General features: G+C 38.6%; 1 protein-coding gene and 1 long non-coding RNA gene across 4 annotated transcripts in view; both read left to right on the top strand.

The window, feature by feature from the left end:
• LOC108003471 (stAR-related lipid transfer protein 13-like) overlaps positions 1-16,702 on the top strand; it is a 310,442-nt gene that overhangs the window by 204,300 nt on the left and 89,440 nt on the right. The window lies entirely within an intron of this gene.
• On the top strand, positions 1,961-14,550 carry LOC108003602 (uncharacterized). Its single transcript, XR_009830496.1, has 3 exons — positions 1,961-2,990; positions 5,280-5,335; positions 6,285-14,550. It is a non-coding gene; the product is annotated as an uncharacterized LOC108003602 (long non-coding RNA).

The following is a 16,702-nucleotide window of genomic DNA, read 5'->3' as shown; positions in this document are numbered from 1 at the left end:
GACGTTAAAAGAAGAGGCATAGATTAATAATTAAATTTCCATTCGATCAAATGATATATAATTAATCTGGACAGCGTACGTCTGATTAATAATTAAATCTCTGTTAACTAAAGAATCAATCGAAACAGATTATAGATATCTACTAAATTATTCAACCATTTATTTAAAAAAAAAATTATTCGGATACAATGAAGAAACAAGGATGAAATTTCGAATTGTCAACCGATTCAAAAAGTTCATCGAGACAAGGATAATTCACGAAACGACTGGTCTAACGGCGAATGATAAAGGCGAACGAGTCCATCGAACGGTCCATTTTTATCGGTATTCCAGAGGCGGGATGAAACAGCGCACGAATGCTGGAAACGTTGCTCTGGTAGAACGGTATATAATGTCATCGTGAGCGTACATCGAAAGCCGAACAACCCTTTTCCGTTCTTTTTCTAAAATTAGCCGCGTATAAACAAGCGGCTGATCAATGATTCAGGCGTCGTTCAGTCTCTTTGTGCCAAGTGCGCGCCGGGGAAGAGGTACTCGAAGCTTTACAAATACACCTCTCGCCACCACCGGGCGAGGCTTCTATTTTAATTCGGTTTCGATCCTATCCCTTTATTTAGACCGGAGGGGGGCTGCCTTCGAACGCAGTGTAAAAAAACGCCAACGTTCCACCCGAAATCGCCCCAAAGTTGCGAGCTTAACCTCCCTTCGAAACGATTAATTATTCCCTCGATTGAACGAAGCTCGTATCTGTCGTCCCATACGTTATACGCTTTATGTTCCTCTTAAAATATAGTTTATATCGTGCTAGTATAACAAGGAAATAGATATTTTCTAGAGAACTTTAATTAATTCGCAGTCGATGATGCTTCATTTTTTGCTTTTCATTTCACTTTATGGAGAAATATCTTAATGTATAGGATAAATGGAAAAATGTTTCGCGGTAAATTGTGGGATTTCAGGGTTGATGGATCACGTACTCGACATTTACTTGACCTTTGGCAAAGTCCTTTGCGGGGATCATTGAATTTTCTAATAAGAACTTGGGCGCGTATCAATTAATTTTTAAATCTTATATATATATATTTTCTCCTTTTTAAATATTCTCAAATGAATTTCTGAAAGGAGAACCTGTTTTAATCGCCCCTGTTATTAAAACAGCATCTACTTTGTACTCGTTAAAACCGAGGGTAAATATAAAATTTCCATCTCGTGAAAAGTCACTGTAACTTTCAACGAAGATTATACGATCTCGTTTTCAAGTTTCGAGATAAGCAGGTCTCGTTTATAAGCAAATATTTACAGAATGAATCCAAATTACAAAAAAGAGATTGAAATCACCGCGTAGAGGTGTAAGCATTTACGCAGCGCGATTCCATTTTCAAAGGATTAAAAAGGAAGAGTTTAAATGCAACCAACCACAGCCGGTTTACAGCTCGTTGGCAACCTTGTTGCGAACGTTGACAGCCACGATGTGTGTTCGTACTGGGATTTGACGTTTCTCGGTTAGGCTTAGCTTATGGACGAGCAAATGGGTTGACAAGCGCGCGATACCGCAAGCTTGTAGCAAACGCTGACAAACGATTCATCGCTGCATCGAGCGTCGTCTCGATGGAATTCGTTCGTGCGTCGGTTTTAATGAAAACGAGAACTAGTGAAACGACCTTCAGGGCCGTGATACAACCGCGTAATATACGTTCAACAGCTGTATCACAACTGTTGACTCGCGTTCACTGTTAATTCGACGTATGAAGGGATTTCGAGGGACGAATATTTTTATGAGCAGAAGCAATTTGAACGAAATATGGTGAATTAGAAATGTTATTCTTCTTCTTCTTTGTTCTTATATATTGTTTGTATATTTTTTAATATTGTTTCTATTAAATCGATTTTATATGTAATATATAATTCTTCTTTCGTGATAAATATTTAGAAAAGAAAAGGTTAGTTCGATATATTTCTATTATATTTATTTCTAGATATCGAAATAAAAGAGAAGAGGATTGTATTTTCTCTCGAATTTTAAGATAATTTTAAGGGATCAAATAATTTTTCAAAATTCTCTTTCTGTAATTTATTTATCAAAGAATTCGAAGACTGTGTTAACAATATATACACTCGATCCTGTTTTCGTTTTAAAATCGAACCACCACCATCTCTTTCAACTTCCGCCTTCCCATCAACGGGTGTCTTTCATTCGATCAGTGAACGGTTTCTTCTTCGACAGACAAGTCGTCGCCACGTATTGGACATCGAGGTCAAACATCAAATCCCACAATTCGATGCTCGAAAAAACGTATAAAAAAAGTATTTTGCTTCGAGAACGAATGGATAAAATTATGCAATCGATATCGTCAAATTTATTTTCATATTTTCTTCAATTTTTCTCCTTGAAATAGTTCTGTTGAATACTCTATGTATCAAAAACCTGAAGTCATTCAACTTTTGAATAATAATAATAATCTAATAATTACCTAAATCATTCCTTTTGATTTCAAACAATCATATCAAATAGCGACGATCAATCAGAATTCGAATCTTTCGATCCGTGGAGAGGCTCTCATTCGAGGGAATCGATCAGTATCTCAGCTCTAACATTCATTCATTGGCGTGGAACTATTGCACGTTCGCTCACCACCCACGTACACCATCGAACCCAATGTCATCACATTAATTTTCATCGTGGCACGATTACAAGCTTTGCAGAAATAATATTATTCGAATCCGTGTCGGAAGTGTCGATTATTTTGTTTTCGTTTCTCGCGTAATTTGGTTTGTGTCATTGGTTTGTGTATTGTTGTCATAAACAGTGTATAAAAGTAAATGGAAGAGAACTATTTTGAATTTGGATTGGAATCGTGTTCGCTGGTTTATTTTGGTTTCGTGTATCGGAGTGTAACAATGTGTCGCGGCGTATCATCATTTGTGATTTGTAATTGCCTTGGATCGGAGAAGTAAGAAGAAGTATGGGTGAACGTGGAAGAGAAAATTCTGTTAGTGGTATATTAGCATTGTTGACGGGAATATCGAACGTGAAAGTTTTGTAGAACGAATGTGAAAAATGTGAAGAACATCGTTATTTTTGAAGTGGTGTAAGCAGGGAAGACATTGATTGTTTGGTTGTGGAATTGGAAAGTCGTGACATTTGAAGGATCGTGTTCTACTCTAAGTTAGATCACGAGAAACTCTTTTCTTACATTCACCTTGAATTGTTGAAATAGGTACTTCTAGAGAGATGCAAGATGACTTTTCTAGAAATTCAAGGAGGAAGCTTAAATTTTGTATTATTTTTACTTCTTCAAGTGTATTTGATATTTCTGATAAGATGATGCAGAAATCTCGTCCGTATCTTAAGAAAGTATTTCGAGATTGTGGATATTTATAGAAAAAGAAATTAGATTTGAAATTATAGACGAAAGAATAATCGATGCTTAATGCAAATAAGATAATATCGAATAACACAAATGGAATAATTAACGTCGAGATCAATATTTGTACAATCGAGTTGTGTACAATACGATTATTAACAAATATAGTCAGTTTTCACGTTGAACAATAACGATGCTTACGAATTTACGTACTCTAATTCGTACTCGAAATATAATAGATTTTTTATTCATTCCTTTAGTGACTTAAAAATTTTTTCCAATAATCAACTTTCGATCCAAGATAAAATCATGCGTTTTGAAACCGTTAAAATTCTTATATACGCTGTGGAATATATTTTAATGGTGTTGCACTACCCCAAAGGGTGCGGCCCACACGTGACGATAATGATAGTCGCGTTCCTTTCACGAGAAACCGCGAAAAGTAGGAAAGTCGTTGTATGCATGCGTACCGTTGAAAACGGGTAATAAGTCCGTATGGGTTCTTTCAATTGGGCCATGACTCTTAGCCTCGGTTTTCAATGACTTGATTGTAGCTCGTCTTGCATGTTACCAGTTTCGATCCTAGACACACTAGAAAGTTTCTCTGAAACTACTCCTCTTTGTCACTTTTCTTTAAACTGTCGGTATAATTCAAAGAATTTATGAATCTTGATGTGTATTTAAAATTTCTTTTCCTCATTTTTTTGTGCGGAAAAGAGATATTGAAGAAATATCGAAAGATTGTATTGTTATGTTTATTTTTAGAAACTGAAAAATGTATCATGAAAATTACATATATACGTATGTATAAATATTTTATTTTTATTTTTTCAATGTGTTAAGGTATATCGGTATTCTAAGCTGTCGAAAGCAATCGGCGTTAACAACGAAATCGTTCGAAACAATGGTACAGGAAGGCTAGTATTGCGGATGCGCAAGAGTACTTCCTGTTGAGGTTGAATGGTGCAATTCAAACGTAGCCAATAACTCTCGTGTTTTATTTCAATCCGGACGGGCAGCAATCATCGAAGTGGGCTAAGAATCACGGGACTCTCGATGATCTTGAACACAGAATGGCTATCCTATCCCGATTATCGTCGGCGTGCAAAATACAGCTTCTCGTAGAAGATTACAAATAAGAAAAATTATTATGATACGACGAATAATCGTATAAATCTGCACGGAAGAAAGGAAATTATACATTTTTACGTGTTTTGATTTTTGAAATGGGACGTAAACGAAAATCGTAATCCTCGGAACTGACTGGAAGAATATTCTGAAGCAATTTTTATTTCTCTGGATAATTTTCACAATAATCCAGAATGATCCAATTAACAAAATTCAATTCAAAATTCATCGACACGTGAACTCGAACCTTATTTGTGCCAACTATTCTGAAGAAAATATAAAATTTTACTTCTAATCGTGCAACAAAGCTAGATGTTAAAAGCTTGGTACGCAGAAATCGAATTCTATCGAGATATAACATACATTTTCAAATCCACGATCTTTGTTCATTTACAGTTTTAATTTACCCGTTCACCCGTTTCCCGAAAAAGCATCAAAGCACACTGATCATCGTGCACGCAATACGAAAGCCCCCATTTCGAAAGGGAATAAAGCGAACGAAACGGGTGGAGGGGCGATTATATTAGAGCAATTACCCGATGTTGGAACACGCGCTCAACGGTTGCATCAACGCTTTTGTGCATCGCATCTGTATTTCCAGAGTGAATTACACGATGCACGAGTCGACGATCGCGATAACGAAGCGGCAGGTCGGTTAATTAGACACTGACAGCCGACCGATGGCCAATTAGGCTGTTGGACGATCATAATATCGCGAATTTACCGAATATACCGGCCGACAATTATAACATTGTTAACACCCGGCCTTCCTTCTCTCTGTTCCAGGTATGTAATGATGCCGAATGATGCGCAACTTTTGTAGCTGCGAAACGACGATACGCGTGAGTACCGAAAGATAATTGTTTCTGAAGCATTTAAAAAAAAAAGAAGTGGTAAAAAAAATAGCTAATAATCACACTCTGATTGCTCATATTGCCAATTCAATTTACTTGCAAAAATAATTATAAAGTAACGTCGTTATGATAATTATTAGTGAGGTCATTAATTCCATTTACGTGGCAATTCCTTGAATAATGATTAATCAAGAATCAGAGGAAACTGATAGATTTGGGATATCTAAAAAATTATCAACGTTATCTAATTTAATGGATGATTTGTTAATCGAAATATAATTTTGAAAGTATCAGAGTATAAAATTAAGATCACCTTACTCGCCTCATTTTTTAATAATCAAATATTATTCAAGTTCTTCAATATTATCAATAATTTCTTAATTTCCCTGCAATTTCGCCAACTTCTTATTATACCCTCCAATAATTATTATACTCGACTAGAACAAATTGATATTCCAAATACAGCCTCGTAGAACGTAGCAATTTACACGATAAATTCTATTTAGAAATCCACATTTACGTATTCGAGACTTGTCAAAACCTCGCTCAAAACCTTGCAAAATAATACACCGCCGCTCCAAGCGAAACGTCTAATTCCCATCGACCGACCTCTCTCTGAATCTCGGAGGAAAAACCATCGGGAAAGATCGATTCTCGCGTGCATAAATCCATCCTCCTCCTGTAATCATCGTGCAACCTCAACTCTTCCACGTCTATTTACGATCACGCGAGAGGGGAGGGAGGGGGCCGGGTCGAAAAAGGGGGAGGAAGACGTCGAAGACGGGGAGACAAAACGGAGTTGTGTTACTAGGCCTTGTTCCTGGCGCAAGCCGCGGAATTAATGCCCACGTGGAAATCGATACCACAGGCTTAAGAGGCCCTCGTTTCGAAATTTATGCGCGATCGCATCCGTCATTCGCCACCTACGAATTTCTAGGGAAAGCCGATACATCGGCCGTCCCACTTCGACGCCAGTGAAAACGAGAGCATTGTGTTCCTCGGAGAGCAGCGACGGGGTGGTCGACCGACCGGATATGGATGGGATGAGGTTTGTTACGCGGAAACACGGAGAAAATGGCGCCAGTAGAGGGATTGTGCAACGTAGAAATCGCGTGTTTGATAGAAAATGGGCTAGCACTCTGCGTGGCATAGGTATTTTTTTATCTTCGAGAGAAATATTTTCGTAAGTGGTTGAAAATAATTATTTACTATTTAATATTCTCGTAAATTTTCGTTCTATATTTTGACACTTTTTATTATATTGTTGTCTCCAATCAGTATATATATATTTTCTCTTTATTTCCAACTTGTACGTTTTATTATAATTCTGCACGCATTTCTCCCTCGAGATACACTATTCAGAGACAAAAGGGATGCGGCGTAAATACGGAGATGAAAAATACCCCACATATTTCCCCGGTAACCCTTGAACTTTGACACTTGCAACGTTTCAGGTCGTCCAGGCGAATGAGATCGTCGGTTTAATATTCTTTCGAAGTTTTATCATAACGAACGTTATAATGGGGAAAATGGAAACGAAAAAGAAAAGGAAATTTCATTTCGGAGTCGACACTTGGGTTCCCTCGTTTTTTCTACAACATGCTTCTTTCGGCAAATTCGATTTAAAAAAATGTGCAGAATTCAATTAATAAAGGGTGATACTTATTTAACCCTCGAGAAAATGGTTATTCACGAAAAGATGATGCAACTCTTTCGACGATTAATATACAACAACCTAACCTAAACTGTTAATAAACAACTTTTATTCAATGTAAAAACCTTGACGACATCGAAGGAACAATGATTTTAACTTTTAAAGGAATATACGAAAGATATATATTTTGCTAATTGAAAAAAATTAGTGAATTGTTACAAATTCAAACTCATTTGTATGAAATGATCTATTTGTACAAGAATCATAAGAATCAGAAAAAACAAACGCGGGACGTTTTCATTATTTATACAATCCTCTATCCACGAGAAGCAACCAGGAAGGAGTTTTTGAAAAATAGGCGTGGAACATTTTTATTATTCTCACCTGCATAAATCTTCGATCCGTGAAGGGAAACAGGACGAAAGCTGCGGCGCTTCCGCCGAGTTACTTAGTTACACCCACGTCCGATCCTTAAAGGATTAATACATTGCGAAACCCGCGTACACGCATGAATCTGGTCTTTATGAGCTCGAGACCTCAAGTGTGGCCGGGTGGTCCCGAATTTTACCGGCGCCACGTTACGTGTCGAGCCATCTGCAACGTTCGCCTCAGGCCGATATACGTGTTATGCTAATTGTTCCGAATACGCCGCCATAAATATTTTTTATTACGTTCCACCGCGGACAAAGAGGTATCGCGAGAGGGTACACGACGAGACGAGAAGAAGTTACCATTTACAGCTGCCGTTTTGAATCATTGTGTCACATTGTTCGTCCGCGATTGAATTTTCTCGTACATTTTTAATCTTTTTGTAAATCTGTTTCTTTATACGTAATATTATAAAGGAGGGATGAAACTCTTTCACCAAAAAAGGTACAAACTAGAAAACGAGACATTCATTCCACTATCTTAATCTCTTTCAAACGCTGCGAAAAAAGAAAGAAGACGATAACAACAACGAAAAGAAGAAGCAGAAAAATCTAATCCCCGTTTCGCATCCTCCACGTATTCTTCCCATGTATCGTTGCATCTTACGAGCGAGCCAACATACCCGCCGATTTCATTGTAGCGCGCTCTTGTATCTAAATTAAGCGCCGTGTCGCACAATCGTGCCCGTACGCGGAAACGTAACATTTGTCGCGCTTAATTTGCCGGCGTCCCGATTAAAGAACGTTCTTTCGCCTCTTTATCGAAGCTGCGAGGCCTTAACGAGGCGAGGAGAGCCACGAAACCGCTGATACCGTTCGAATTAGATACCGTGGAGTGAGGGATCAGATAAGCGGGGGCTCTTTATTGGCCGCCAATTACGGGCGCATACGTCGAATGCGGTGGCGCTTTACCGTTGATCCTCAATTAGTTAACGAGCGAGTTTTCCCTCGTTTTCGACCGGTCGAAGAAAGCCGGAAAAATGGGTCCGGATATGATATATACAACCCTTTCGCGAGAAGGTTGCGCGCCACGCGTGCTATCTCTCTTTCCCTTTCTCTCTCCTCTTAGCGGTAATTAAGAATCCACGAGTGACGTTTTACCGTTGCTCGACCGTTGTTTCGCTTCTTGTCTCGTGCGGTAGCGTGAGCTGGATTTCATGTCTTGTTGCTTTTCGGAACTCGGCAACGGGAACTCCTCCTCGGGTTTGGGGAACTGGGTTGGCTGGTGTCTCGAGGCCGGAAAGTGTGTGATTAAGAGGTAGATGGGAGGATTGGGTGTTGGAGATTGAATTAATTTTGTTTAGACGAAGTTTTTTTCCATATAGATTTCACACGTGAACAAGAATTGTAATTGCCTGTAAATTTTATTCGCGTGAAGGGAAATCATCCTGTCTTATCGTCATCGATAAAGTGCAAATTCTTAAAATTGCTCGTAACTTCGCGATATCCTCCCCCGATAAAATTTGCAACGAGTTCGATCACGGAATTAATTTCACGAGTTTTCGCACGGAAACCAGTACTCTCGCTACGGAACTTCATTACGTTGAATAATTATGAGCTGCGAGAAAATCCGGTTTACATTGGAAATTGAGAAAGAAACGGCGAGAGGAGAAAAGAAAGGAAGAAAAATAGAAGAAAGAAAGAAAGAAATCGAGGTAGATGGCAGGCTCGATACCGCTTCCAGGACTCGTTCTCCCTCCCCCTCCCCTCCCCGTCGAAAATATCGGGCTTAATTTATGCCCCGTAATAGCACTGTCTCTAATTCCGCTCCGTAGTGCGGCTATGCGATCAGCAGCTTCTTTTAAAACGGCGGCGGAACCAACACGCCGACGGTTGCGTGCGCCTCGCTCGAGTTCGACGAAGGCCCCGGATAGGGCTCCTCGCAGCGCGTATATTCGCGCGGGTACACGATAGCAGCACGGCCTGCAACCCCCTTGATTTATTTAAATCGAAAGCGTGCCATTAATCTAGCGCGAAACGGTGCAGGAGCGTAGTAGCGCGCTGGTAACGAATCCCTCCAAGACTTGGATCGTGCGTGGCAGTAACACGGTTCGTCTTTGAGCTCGTCGATAGTTATTCAACGCTTTGCATAGTTGGAATTTTTGACGATTTGCTGGATGATTGTTATAGGGAGTTTTGTTCGATCCTGAATAAAATGAAGTTTTGAATGTTGTTGAAATTGTTTGATCCTGATAGAGAATAAAGTGAGCTTCAATGGTAAGGTGTTAGATACAAAATGATGTAGTGATTCTAATGTATTATAATTAAATATCCTGTTTATAGATGTAGCGATAGGTTGTGTTTCATGATAGATTTTCAGAATATTGAGAGACTGAAACTTCACTTTCAATTGGGACAATTTTTTCCCCAATCAATGGCGTTTAAATCGACTTATCTGAATCTAGCAAATTACCGCATTCACTGGACGAGATGGCCGATAAATTCTCAAACAAGTTTAATAGCTAAATATCGTTTCAACGTGTTTCCGATAAGAAAGACAAACTTTATTTCAATAATACCAAAGCAATTCAAGTTTTAATCCCGTTCTTAATCCTCTTATTCAGAAACATCTTTTCAACGTTGTGTATCCTTTTCCAAGTTTCCTCAAACTTTCCACTTGTAAAACACACCAATTCTCATTACGATTATTCGATCCAATCGAGTCTTGAGCAAACTTATCCAAACTTCTTCAAATTCTCCAATTTATAAATAAACGGAATAATAAAAAGGGAAAGAGGAATCTCTACAAACGTCGCGTTCGATTCCACGAAAGTTGCCACGAGGGACAATACTCGATACACGTACTCTCCCTCCCCTCCCCCTTGATCCCAGATAACTCGAATCGAGGGAAAAAATCGGGATCCCCTTCGTCCGCTGGCTCGTGTGCTATTTTAAACGGTACGAGACACGCCGCTCGCGCGTATATATACATATGCACGTGTACATCTCATTTGAATATGCGTACACGCAAGTGGCCGTACGCGGCGAGACGGCCCGGGCTCCGTTTACTAATGAACTGTATTATTCGCGATATACACTCGGCCGGATTTACATTAACACGGCTTTTATTGCATTTCATTAAATCGCCTCTTAGAGGTGCCACGGGCACCGACGACGAGCCACGGGTTCGTCGATCGCCCAAGTACCAAGTTCCCTTTAATCCTGACTAATTGCCCGGGCCCGATAACCAACCACCGCTCGGCTTTGCCCCGCCATTCGTCGCCTCCTCGAATTATCGCCGAGAAAAATGATCGAGCGTCAATTTTTACCTGACTTATTATTTATTTGAGCATTTCTTTCTTTCTCTTTTTCTTTTGGTTCGAGGAAAGTGACAAAATTTCGCGAATATAATGGATAATATAATTATTTGTTAAAATATTATCCAATTGACCAATTTCGTCTAATCGGATATTACACGATTTTTCATTAAGCATCCTATCACTTCCAGATCTCCACATTGTCAAAATTCTTCCCGCCTTGGAACTTTCTCTTCGCGGGCGTATGTACATAGGGTGTCCTATAACAACCAATCATAGGGAGTGATTATACGTGAAAATATATAAAATAGAATTTTTTAGGATTTAAACGATTTTAAGCGCAATTGAAGTTGGCACTCTGATGAGAAGGTTGTGATAATAAAACGATTCTCTGATGGATTAATTTTGACAAGGGAGGCAAGGAGCCACGCTCGATTTCACGGTTCCGTGATCATTCGAGCCGTGATCTCTCTGGATCAACCGCGGTGGGGTAATCGGCTGTCTAATCTACGTGGAAATTAATCATTGTCAACGGTGCGACGTTGGCTTGTCGAATTGTTCGGACAAATTCGTAGCGAGGTTTCATGCGTCGTTTGCCGGAAGTACGAAACAAGGTATCAACGTCGCAAGGAACACTCGGTTTCGATCGTGAAACGAATCCTGTTGCACTCGAAATCGGTCGCCACGGAATAGAACTCGCCGCTGGAGCGAAAAAAAAAAGAAAAAAAAATGGACGGCGACAAGTACCGTTAAGCCTCTAATTATCAGTCTAGTTTCTCATAAATCAACTGACCGCGCCGCTGTCACGTAACGTAGCGCCGTTCCCGTGTACCACAGCGGCAGAAAATTTCTTTACAAGTCGTAACTGTGACTCATTAGCGCCGCCTTTTCACAAGGATCGGCTGGAAACGGCCGATAATGGCCCTCGCTTGCTTCGCAGACTACGACGTGGCCGGAGGTCGTTTTATTTATTTATTTCGCCTCCTGGTTCCTCCATTGTTCCTCCTCCATTGGCCGAGTTGTTGGCTTGTTGCGACGATCGAATTGGGGATATTTGCGAGGATGGATTCGATTCGCATTTTCATTTCTCTTCTTCTCTGTGAGTTTAGTATCTCCGAAAAGATTAACTAGCATTAAAAAGATGTAAGATTTTTGGATTTTGATGTCATCAAAGATCTAAGATGATCACTGGGATGTTCGAGTAAAACTTTATTATCGATATGAGATTTAATTTTTTACGCGCTACTTACGATTTTGAAAAATTGTATATAACGAATTGGCAAGAAATGGTGTTTTTTTATTTTTTTTTACTCGAAATGAAAACGTCATTCCTCTCGGCAATTGGTCGTAATAGGGATTCTTCTCTACCCTTCCCTTCCCTTAAGCGGACGTAAATTCAAGTTTTGTGCTTTTAAAGATATTTATCAAGATTTTTATTTTCCCGCTGTCACGGTAACCGCGCATTAATCGACGCATAAATCATCGTCTTGTCGTTGCCTCGTTACGATTGCCGTAATATTTTTTAACGCACAACGAGAAGGAATATAAAAAAATAGCGTAGAATCGACGCGCACCGTCCTCCTTGTAATTTTAGCCTGTCTGTTTCGACGATGAAATACGATTGCCGCGTATTTCGGACGAAAGTCTTGCGGCTTAAGGCGCGTTTAGACCGGCCCACCACCGCAACATTGTGAATATTTCGGGCCTTGCCGGGCAAGAAACGAATTTTCACTTTCTCCCCTCTGAAGTAAATAAGTGAAGTAAATAATTTCATCGTAATTATGTTTTAATCGCGTCAAACTATATTTCAATTGAATAATTTAAATGATTTAAAAAACGTAGAACAAACAGCAATTCTTATTACACAGCATTGAAAAAAGTTCTCTCTCTTTTCTTTTAAAAAAGATACAAGAATTCGTTAATTTCGTGGATCTCGTTTATTAAAAAATGTTATCACGATGAACAATAACAATACTTCGTTCAAGATCGAATGGAAAATATATAAAGAACAATTAACACACCTACCTCAAACTTGATCTAACTTAGTCCTACGATTCAGATTTCAACTCGCATCATACGGGAAGAGAAAGTGAGATAAATTTCTTAATAGCCATTCTATTATAAGCCAAAAGAAAGAGAATTAACAGATACGCATAAAACAACAGTAAAATGTTGCTACTCGAAAGACAAGCGACACACAACTTCAAAATCGACGGGTCCCCCACGGGTTCTCTGGGACTAGTTCAACTTTCCTACGCGTGTTGTTGGGTCCTGATTTATCGAGTTGCCCGTGGACGTTTGCATTCAATTAAACCGTATGAATTCTCCAATCTTTGAACTTTTCAAAGGGGGCGGCCATCAAAAGGCATAAATCTCGGGCCACTTAGTGTCCTTTTAAAATTTCCCCGGGCTCGAATCGCGGGCATTACTCATTAGATCCGCGTCGTCTAAACGCGGCTTTAAACCCCAAGTTAACGCAAGTCGAAATATCATTGAGCGCCGCCGTAAATCATGCTGGCACGCACTAAATTGCCGAGTCCCATTTTGTCGGGAAACGGTGCGGAGGAAACGACAATCGGACTAACTTAGAGGGACAGGGAGGGGAGGACTTTGTGATTTATATCACGAAAATGATCATAGTTGGCCCTCTGCAATTTTTTATTTCCTCTCACTCGACGATAACAAAGTGGTAATTTACCACTTTAGAATACATAATTATGAATTTAATGAAAATAGAAATATATACGTGTGTTACGTATACAATGCATTTATTTCGCATTTCATTGAACGGTGAACTTCGAGAACGATGAATTTTTCTTTAAAAATTTTTCTCCAAGATTATGGAATAAAACACTTTTTCCAAAAAAAAGAAGAAACGATTCGCAAATAACTCGCGATCGTTCTCCTCCTGAATTACCCAATTTCCAGCAAGTTGAAAACAAAGTCATAACCGTCGTCACGACGCGTTTCACCAAAAAATACGCACCTTGAATGGAGCCAACTGCGCAATATTCGCGGAACCAAAGAAACGCGCACCAACGAACGAACATGGAAATTCGCTCGTTATTCTCTCTCTCTTTCTTCCCTACGATCCCTCTCAAACTGAGAACCGACACATCGCCACCCACTCGTATCAGCTTCTCGCGACTCACTCTGCGAAAGATGGACGATACATCCGAGAGGGTAGCGAGCAACGAATCGGCAGAATTTCAGCGGAATAATGGAGTGTATCCTGGTGTTGCAATAATGATACAGCTACAACGGCTACGTGTTTATCTTGCCCGATTGAATCCACCGATGAAAAATGACCACGGTGTTACCAAGGGGGTCGTCCAGCGGTGTGATCATTGGAATCGAGTGAACGGGCTCCAGAGGCGGCATTATCGCGCTTTATTGTCAATGTTGGCTCGTGCGCGTGCAGGTCCACCGTGGGATGTTCCATCGTGGGAAGAGGAGGCGTAATAAGTCGAAAAGCCGGGGTTGCGTTTCTTTTATTCGTCATTTTTTCGATCCTTCCTTTTCGACCGTTCGAATTCTCTTTTTTATTCCCTCCCTTTCTCTTTTTCTCCGAGGTTGAGCCAGATGGGTTTGCGCACCTTTCGAGAGCTGGTTCGTGACTCGGATCGAAAATAATCCGGGAAAAAACGGCGAAAGAAACCGATCGAAGCTGAGTTTCGGGAAGATTCAAGATGACAGGAGCGATTAAACCTGTGGTTATGGATTTTATATTTTTTTTTATTAAAATCGTAATGTTAGTTTTCGATTCGTCGTTTCTTACGAATTTCTTTGCAGGTGTTCCTCTGTGCAAATATCGTTATGGATAAAATTAAGGAAATTTGTTTAGATAACGTGTGATATATCTAGAAGTTGATTAATATTCTGAATGAAAATGATTCATATAATTAAAACAACTTTTTATTGTTCAAATTTCCAATCAACAAATCAATTAAATAATTAGCTTAATATTGATTGATTTATCAATTGAAAGTTTAAACGATAAAAAAATTTTTTGTTTTCAGATAATGTAGTTTACACTGAATTTTCCATACAGTACATGTAAAGATTTAAAAATGTGGATTATTTATATTATATAATATATACGTATATTTATCATTAATTCTCGTGTATAACAAGAAAGAAATTTCGTATACATTAGATGGCAGCACCGTATCAATCTTTCTTAATAAACGATGTCGTTTATTAATTTAAATGTTCCATATGCATAAAATGGAATACTCAAGGTTCAATAAATAACTAATGAATCTCCATTGCAATGAAAATTTCAGATAATTTCAGAAATACACGATAAGACGTCTTTTTGATAAATTGCAACCGTCGTGGAAACGTTCGATGCATTTTACAGTCTAAATCCCCGTATCGGTAAATACGGTTGGGAAAGTAATTCCCGGAATCGTTAGTTACGATTCAGAGCTCGTCGTTCCAGCGAACCTCAACGTTTCGTCTTATGCTTCCGCCAGAAAGTCTTTCTTGAACTCTGGAACTAGAACACGAGAGAAATACCACTCATTTCTTTCGTTCCTCGAAGAATGGATTCCGATATTATAGGGCCGTAATACCGCGAACTCTTTGCCATTTTAAAGAGAATCGTTGGATGAATATTCGAGATATCTTTTAGAATCACAACGATGGAATTATTATTCATTTTAATCCAATAACTGGAGTTGTATTGGAAATTTATTATTGACGTTTAGTATTATATGAAAAATATTTCTCATTTTTACTCCCCTTTAATTGAAAAACTTGAGCTTCGTATTTCATATATGGTATATTTTAGGATGTAATTAAACTATGTTTTATACTACGATTGCCTGGAACTTTAATCTAGATTTTTGGGAAGGAATAATTAAAAATAAATACTTGGCATTAAATTTAATCTTATCTTAACTAGAAAGAGAAAAACCAAGGTATTTTTCTTTTCATAGAAAATTAAATACATATTATAAGATTGACATCTTATAATTATTGACATATTTATATTTTTCAATTTGTAATAAAATGGATAAAATATATCTTCCAATCGAGTGACTGGTAGAAAAATAAAAAGAAAATAAAGAAAAATGGCAAATAATACTGGCGCCAATGACAATTCAGCCAAAAATATAACAATAAAAGCAAGTATCATATTGTCTGCAGACGCAGAAAAGGCTACAATCATCTTATTAACCTGATAAAACAGTCAGACTTTGTACATCTTTTTATACGTTGTAAAACAGGATGTCTCGAGTGTGGATGGTCCCTCGAGCAATCTAGTCAATCACATCACGAGAATGTTTTTTCTTTCGTTCTTTCTTTCCTTCTTTTTTTTTTTTTCTTTTTTTTCCCCTTCAAAGTAACGATACATACATACGATATATTTCTACAAAGGTCAAAGAAATATGCCACGAGAGTTTGAGCCCGCAACCGTGCCTGTCAAAACTATTAACTTCAATGTGCCAACGTGGGAATGCCGTGACTCTCGATGGACCGCTACAATGACTTACCCAGAAACCGTAACTACTTAGCGTACAATGGTAACTGCGAAAGAATGTATGCGAACCCGTTAAGATTTTATCTTTTTAAGTGAAATCAATGTAATATTGTTTAATCGATACTGTTCCATACTGTGTTCCAACCGTAACTTTCATCATTTTATTTATGAATCGGAACGAAAAATCACGAAGAAAAATTTCTTCTTGAAGAATTATTTTAAAAGATTTTTTTTATAAGACTAAAAATGGTAAAAGATTTAATTACAAATGATCGTGAGAAAGATTTTAAGAATTTTGATTCGTATATACCTAAAAAGGGAATAAGAGGAAAATATTTTCGATTTTGACTAAAAGAAAATAGATATCAGACACGTTTCAAAACGTCGAATAGATAGTTGATCTCGATGTTTCAAAAGGGTGAATTCGACGGATTGGATCGTGGCGCTGAATGGAGGTATCCATTAAGCTTGAAGCTTGAATAGAATTTTTAGACCTCTGTCGCGAGTCTCTCCTCCATTCGAATCAAC

Source organism: Apis cerana, linkage group LG1 (genome assembly GCF_029169275.1).
Source record: "Apis cerana isolate GH-2021 linkage group LG1, AcerK_1.0, whole genome shotgun sequence".
In the NCBI taxonomy this organism is placed as follows: Eukaryota; Metazoa; Arthropoda; class Insecta; order Hymenoptera; family Apidae; genus Apis; species Apis cerana.
This window is presented reverse-complemented; position numbering and strand designations above follow the sequence as displayed.